General features: G+C 45.4%; 1 long non-coding RNA gene across 12 annotated transcripts; it reads right to left on the bottom strand.

Annotated features, from left to right (window-relative positions):
• Positions 1-3,761: 3,761 nt before the first annotated feature.
• Positions 3,762-7,439, bottom strand: LOC119365641. Of its 12 annotated transcripts, XR_005175650.1 has the most exons (6): positions 7,046-7,433; positions 6,337-6,655; positions 6,092-6,239; positions 4,917-5,182; positions 4,710-4,814; positions 3,762-4,630 (listed from the first exon to the last, which is right to left on the bottom strand). It is a non-coding gene; the product is annotated as an uncharacterized LOC119365641 (long non-coding RNA). The 12 variants fall into 12 exon arrangements; XR_005175649.1 differs by having other exon boundaries at positions 4,710-5,182; XR_005175645.1 differs by having other exon boundaries at positions 3,762-4,814; positions 7,046-7,432.

Below are 7,439 nucleotides of genomic sequence, written 5' to 3'. Positions count from 1 at the left end.
TACACATCAATGTCATTCTCTTCTTCAGCAGGGGCATTTATCAACTTGGACCATTCGGCGACAGTAGATTGATATCTTGTGCCTTTAATCATCCAGACTATCTTGCCATCCAGACTATCTTGCCATCCGGGTCTGGTCTGGCGCCGCTCCCGCCGGCCCGCAAATTCTAAATTTGCACTTCAATTTGACACAACATAATACATTTCTTTGCTTTTCCAACAATATTGGATACATAGGACATCACCAAATCTTTGTTAGAATAGCAAGACCAAAGAAAACAAGAACCACAATTATGCATTTTAGAAGATTTCCAACTTCCATAACTGCTCCCACTAGTTGCAATATCTTCTCCATGCAATCATTGTTGATCTGCGGATTCTTGATCTTGTACTCTTCATTCTTCTTCTTTGGTTCTAAAGAAGTAGTGTTGCTTCCCCTCTAGTTGCACATGCAACCACTTCATTACCTTCGATTGTACTAAGGAGTGCATGAATGCCTATTAAGTTTCTTTGTATCAATAAATCAATGTATTCACCTTCTCAAAACCAAAATGAGCATCCATCTTCCTAAACACATGATGATGTTCTAAATGAGCTATCACAATTGAACCAAATAATGTGGTGCCAAAGCCGAATGAAAACAACACGTACCACGTCGTTTTCGCATTTGAAGAACACACATCCGTGGTGCTCCGGCGTACCCGAAGTTAGTCGCAGCACTATCCGTGTGCAGTCGTCGCACTGTATGTGCGGCATCGGCGAGCCACGGAGCCTCTGTGTGAGCGCCGAGCTCGGTGGACGGCCGGCCGAATCCATGCTTGCAAACCGTCGATGGTGGCGACACGACGAACCCGTACCTGCATGCGGTGATGCAACTTTGCCGGGGCTGCGCGAGATGCTCCCCGACCATTCCATCGCTTGGCACAGCCACCGGCGGCCGGAAAAGCCAAATCCGGCTGCCTACGGTGAAGGACCGCGGATCCGCGACTTTTCGGCCCACCGACGCAGGAGGGGGAGGGCAACCTCGTGCATGTGGCGGCCTTTCAGTGTGCTCCCGTCAGCTACTTTCGTCGGAATTGTGGGCGGCGGCCCGGCGGCGGGCGAGGGGGAGAGGGGAGGTGGTTGGTGGAGAAAAGCGCGGGCTGAAATGTCCTCCCCACCAACCGCTCCTGCTATATGCAGGGCACCGATGGGCCGAGGGGGCGAACCCGCGTATTCACGGGTTGGGTACAAGATTTTGCCGCGCCCCACAAAATGTTTTGCAGGCCGGCCTCGTTTGCGGGGTCTGTTCAGGCGGCATTTTCCGCGTCGACCCGCATTTTGGCGGTTATTTTACGGGTTGGGGCTTTTTGCAGGGTTTGCTAGAGATGCTCTTATTGTGCTACTAATAAATTGCTGCAATAAAGTGATCCTCATATATGATTGAATTGACATCTCAAATGCTTTTTTTTAAATGAGGGTCACCCCGGCCTCTGCATTAGAATGATGCATGCACCCGTATTATTAACCAAAAGGTTTGTGGTATGGTACAAGCTCACAAAGGGAGCTGAAGAGAGTTAAAGATAAAATTTGCCACATCCGCTGAAAAATTGGTCAAGATGACAAAACACCTAGCCTATTGTTGGACCACCATTCAAACTAGTTGTAGGCATTCCGTGCTACCGTCTTCGAACGGTTGCATCTAATAGCCATATGCTTCTTGGCTACTGCATAACTGTGTGACGATCACGTACAGTTCCAAGCAATAGCTCTATATATGACGTGCAAAAAATTGTAAGAGTTTGTCTGCTAAAGATCATATCATTTGTGCAGTTCCATATATCACAAAGTAATGCGCATACTCCTATTCAAATATGACCCCCAATATTTGGCTCCACCCCGTTTAGCCACGTCGCAATTAACGTGTTAATACTATTTGGAGGGCTGACGTTAAAGGCTACATAAATAGTACGCCATAATAGCTTGGCGAGAGGACATTTGAGAAAGAGATGTTGTGTAGTTTCATCTTGATCACAATAGCAACATCGTTTACTACCCTCCCATCTTCTCTTTGCCAAGTTATTTCTAGTCAGAATCACTTCCTTGTGAACAAATCACATAAAGATTTAATTTATTAAAGGTACTTTAATATTCCTAATATTAATTGGTTTTAGGATTGGACCAGAATCTATCTATTAAACCTAGTAAATACATAAATTTCATGGAAAATACCGGAAAATGCCAATGGTGCTCGGCCTACAGGCAGGCCGGAATCCCTGCCGTCTGTCCACCATCGAGATTCCCGCTGTCAGTGTATAGGGACCGTATTTGATTTATTTTTGGCTTGTATTCAACCAGACCTGGCCCACCCACATGCAAAAGCAGCTAGGGCCTGCCTCACTCAGCTGACATGTACGCACAAGGTTGGACTTTTCGGTAGACATGCTCCACGCGCCTGGAGAACTGCACCACCCGTGCATGAACGTCGTGGTCATCTTGGGTCCATAGGAGAGCACAGGGAGGCAAAAATGCGTTCGTGTATCATTCCTGACCAGTGAAAACACCCTGCAGTGTTCCAGTGTTATCAATTATGTTCCACTAATGATGTTTTGAGGGTTTTGTTGATCGTGCTTTTTGACTGTCAGGCAGTTTATGTCTTCCAACAGTCTATCGCTCGACAGTTTATGTTGGCACACGTTAACATTTTTTGTTAACCTTATTTTGGGGTATGTGTCACAGTCCAATTGAACGAACAATCGCAGTTACATGCGGGTTTATTTTGAACAATTTAATAATTCAGTTAACCACACACTAACACTGCCGCGTCTGCACGCTAATGTAAAAGAGTTCCTAATGAGGCTTGATTGCAGGAGAGATGCAATGTGCAGTGGTAAGCTACCATGCCCTGTGCAAGCTTCTTGTCAGCCACTGCCCCGGTTGGTGCGGCGAGAAAGGAGCGTGATCAGTTCAAAGCAAAAGTTTTGGGGGGGCTGCCATCACTTGCCACTTCGCAGGGTCACAGCATGTGTGCTCGCACAACAACCACACTGCTAGAAGGAGACCAGCCGGTGTGGTTCGCACACAAAGAACAAGAACGCCAGCAATGGCAAAAAAAAAATCAGTAACCACGGCCCATTAATCATCAGATAAATTTACCATTTTTTCATCATAATAAATCATTCTAATTTTCTCTTAGTTTTACGCAATTACGAGACATTGCTCCTGGTAAATTGTTCACTCCATAAAACAAGCTGCTTCCCACAACCAACGTGCAGTGTGGCCATGCCTTGTAATGGACCATGGAACTCAACACCCCACGCCGATCTGATGCAGGCAATGACTGATTGTACCATACGTCGCGCACAATTGTGCAAGACAGAGCTGGCGTGCTCACCTCTACCACCGGGTTCAGAGTGCAATGGAGCACCGTATGGCAATCTACATCACTTGCCTCGTCACTTCATCCATCAAAACAGCGAGGTCCTTTGGGTGTACTAGAAATTTGACTTCGGGGTCACATGCTGTACGTGCATAAGCTTAAAGCAAGCAACCCAACAATGGAGCTAAGCAAACTGACAATTTGCTTCAACCAATATCATCAGTTTTTTCAGGTAACAGCTGTTATAAATTGACGGAATTTGAGCACTGATTCTGACACAAATAGGTTATTACATTAATATATTACGTTAGCAACAATCCTATCTTTTTTGGCACAGATACTAAGAAAATGATAAAGCGTGCTAGAAATCAAATCTACTATATTTAAAGTCAACAAGATGGAACTCTGAACTCTGAAGCACATTTTGATCCAGTAATTATGAATGCAAGACACAAGCAGGACAAGTAAAATACAATCGGCCAAACCATGCAAGCATCAAATAAAAGTTCTGATAGCTGAAGCAACAAATGAAACGTTTGGAGCATGCAACGTGAGTCCTTGCAACACATTTTTGCAAGTATAAATTACGTTGAGCATGTGGCAAATTAACTGATTCTAGAGGAAGTTTGGCTCAAAGGCCCCGGTTTTTTTAGTGCCGCAAGTATTGCGCCGATGTCCAACCACCCCACAATGTGTGCATTTTGGCGATTTCCTTGGAGCCTTTGGTAAATCGCCTTGTTGTGGGCAAGTTGTACACTTGTCCCTGCTCTCTGCAGATTGTGCAAAACTGCGACGTCTTAAGCTGTTGCTCGTAAGGCGCCTTGTCTCTGCTTGTTGTCAGACTTCCCCTCTGCCTCTTCTTCTCATTCACACCTACACCTGAGCAACTTGATTCACCATCACCGGTATCTTTATGCAGCACAACATTTGCCTCTACTGATTCATGTTGGGTTTCCGCTACAATCTGCTGCTGTTTCTCTTTGTCTGCAAGCTCCATTCCATCTTTATCGACACTCAGCGGAAGCAGAGTCGCATACACCTCCTTCATCACAGCCATGAAAACATAAAAGCACTTGACATTGCTGTCGCCAAGCACCACACATTCCAACGCCTTCATGTACATAGTGTGATGCCTGGATTTATCACTAGCTGGAGGTCCTCTGTCTCTCTGATACCTAACCAAATGTTCTGGAAGAACGTCACACGCTTCTCTTGTCCATTGCTTAAGTATATGCTTCTGTGGTATTTTCTACAACCGGAAGTGCACCATCACCTGCATCCGATTTTTTTTTTTGCAAATGTGAGATGTTCTCTCTTGATTGCAAGCATGAACAGAAAATATTGTGCCCTACTTTGTGCTCCGATATGTACCAACCAGCATCTTTTGACCCCAACAGCCTTATCATTGCATTTCAACCACACCTAGACGAAGGGATGTTCACCTTCAATGGGGTACCCTTCAAGAAACATAGTTTATTCCATTTAGTATTGTATGGATACTTGTTTCGATTACCAATCGCACGGCCAATTGATGAGACATGATTTCTCAAGAGACGTACCGCACATGCACACACAATCTCTTGCATGCATCTCGTCCTTTGGACATTCAGCTTGCTTTTTGCTAGCCGTATACCAAATCCAGTTTTCCAGGAATACAGGTTCTAAAACTCAATAGGCCTCATTGAGAGAGTCAAATGTTGTGCCAATCTTGGGATTCATAACATGGCCTTCCCCATTCTCTGCGTAAGCACGGACAGACAATTCAAGTGATGTCTTCCTGTCGGGGATCATCTCCCTCTCATCAGGTGATTTACCCAGCCTTACCCTGTAGCAGTGTCTCACAACAGAAAACACCAAAATTTAGTTTTTGCGAGATCATGATCACTAAAAATAGATGCAGATAAACCAACATTATTTTAAAAAAAAATGGCAAAAGGAATGGTGGCCATATTATGATTTTCCATGCATCTTTAAAATAAATAACGCAAACAGTAATTTTGTTTGCAACGACAGCTGGATTTCAACTATACCATGCGATATATTTCCATTCAGAAGAAAGGGCTAACACACTCCGAACACATAACCATTAACACATTTAGAAAAAGAAAATCTATCTCCAAGGTATACCACCTATAATTACATCTTCCGGCTGAAGAACAAAACACATATAAATTACTTTACAATTCAAGTAACTTGCTCAAACCCAACACAACCAGGCAGCAGATCCAGATAAAAATCATTTCCAAGACATATTTAGCATTGAAATTCCTCAAATCAAGCAGCCGACCAAAGACGCCCAAAATATCATTCTGTTTTGTTAGCTAAGCAATTTTACCATTGCAGAAAAACGATATTTGTACAACTAACATCTCTAAACTGAAACCCTTCTGTTTAGTTACCAGTGACAACTTCAGTCCGTAAACGACAAGCTAGGGAATAAACCACACATCGGCAAATCCAATCTTATCATATTTCGGTGCCTAGTCGCAACAGTAACACCTTGAAGCCTTCAACACTCCGACCAACTAATTTTACGGTGGAAAGATCGATAGTCTCCAACTGTTAATATGTGGTCAAACCAGCACACATCCGAACCTGAAACTATACCTAGTGATGTACCAACCAACAATATTTTTCTGTACACCATTCATCCTCTAAGCAATATAGAACCACGACCAAGAATAAATCTAAACTTAACAGCTGCGAATCAAGCATTAGGGAAAACAAATCTCACCTCAGAGCACACCTCGTATCTCTGTCCACCTACAGCTTGCTGTGCTTTGCCGCCCTTGTCCATCTCTACAGGTGCAACACTCATGGAATCCTGGGATTCCACTGGTAGCATGGCCGAATTCCATCCAGCGAACTTTACTCCCCTCCTCCTACAATGAAATCTAATCCAAATCACCAAAGAAATCTCCAAACGTACGCCATCGAATCCAGGGGGAAAAGATGGGAATCGAAGGAAAATTAACATACCCGTCGAGGACAAGTCCATCTGTCGACATATCGCCGATGGAGAACTACCGCTGTTGTGCGTGTGTCTGAAAGAAGACAGCAGCCGCCGAGCTGAGCTTCTGTGGAAGAAAAGGGGATGCCGAGCCAACCTGGTCACGTGGATATATCTGGTTCACAAAGGTCACGGGCCCATCTTACCTGTGCTATTTCGAAACACAGCCCTGTACCAGAGTGGCGGTCCAGGCCAATCAGTGCTACCGCGGGTCGGGGAACAGCAGTGGTTGTTGGGCCGAACACCAATACGCCTATGGGCGTGTTTGGTTCCCTGGGGAGCTCTAGCCTGCATTGCATGAAGGAGCTTGGTTGAGGCTAGCCTGGTTGAGCTGATGCAAGAAGGAATAGAGAAGTGTGTTTGGTGGACTGCATGGAATGAGGCAGGCTAAGCTCAGAGTTTGTTTGGTATGTTGCATGTGGGTTGTATGGGAGATGCTACATACAACAAATGTCGTTTTGTTGTCTGTAGATATATTTGATTCAAGGTGCTTGTACATGTACGTAAAATAATTGAAAGATTGTTTTGTCTACATATTAGCAAAAGCAATGAACAAGAACCATATTAGCAAAAGTCCAACAGAAGTACATATTAGAGTCCAACAAACGAGCATCCATACTCCACACAATCTGCCTCGCGTTGAAAGAAGGTTGGGGACAGATCTCAGCTTATACATACCTAATCCAGATGGGGCGTTGAGAGAAGGAAAAACATCGGGGCCAGCCACACACAGAGCTCGACGAACATCTCTAATTCTCACCTTGTCTTCCTTCTCATCCGTGGCCGGAGGAGGCCGCCGCTCTGTCCGCTCACCCATCTGCATCTGCAGAAGAAGCAACGCGAGCGGCAGAGAACCGGGGATGGAAAGGGGAAGAGACGGACAGGGAGATGAGAGAGGAAGAGAGTTCTACCTGCGCAGCAGCGAGGGGGCGCGCCGACGACGTGCACAAAGGCGACGGGGCGGCGAGATCCAGCGTCGCACGGGAGAGGAGAGGAGCGAGGAGAGCGGCGTGAATGAGAGGTTGTGAGCCGATTGGAAGGGAGACCCTAGCCACGTTCGCAGGTGCGGGTG

This window comes from Triticum dicoccoides, chromosome 2B, assembly GCF_002162155.2.
Source record: "Triticum dicoccoides isolate Atlit2015 ecotype Zavitan chromosome 2B, WEW_v2.0, whole genome shotgun sequence".
NCBI lineage: Eukaryota > Viridiplantae > Streptophyta > Magnoliopsida > Poales > Poaceae > Triticum > Triticum dicoccoides.
The sequence above is the reverse complement of the archived record's forward strand: the minus strand, read 5'-3'. Positions and strand labels throughout refer to the sequence as shown.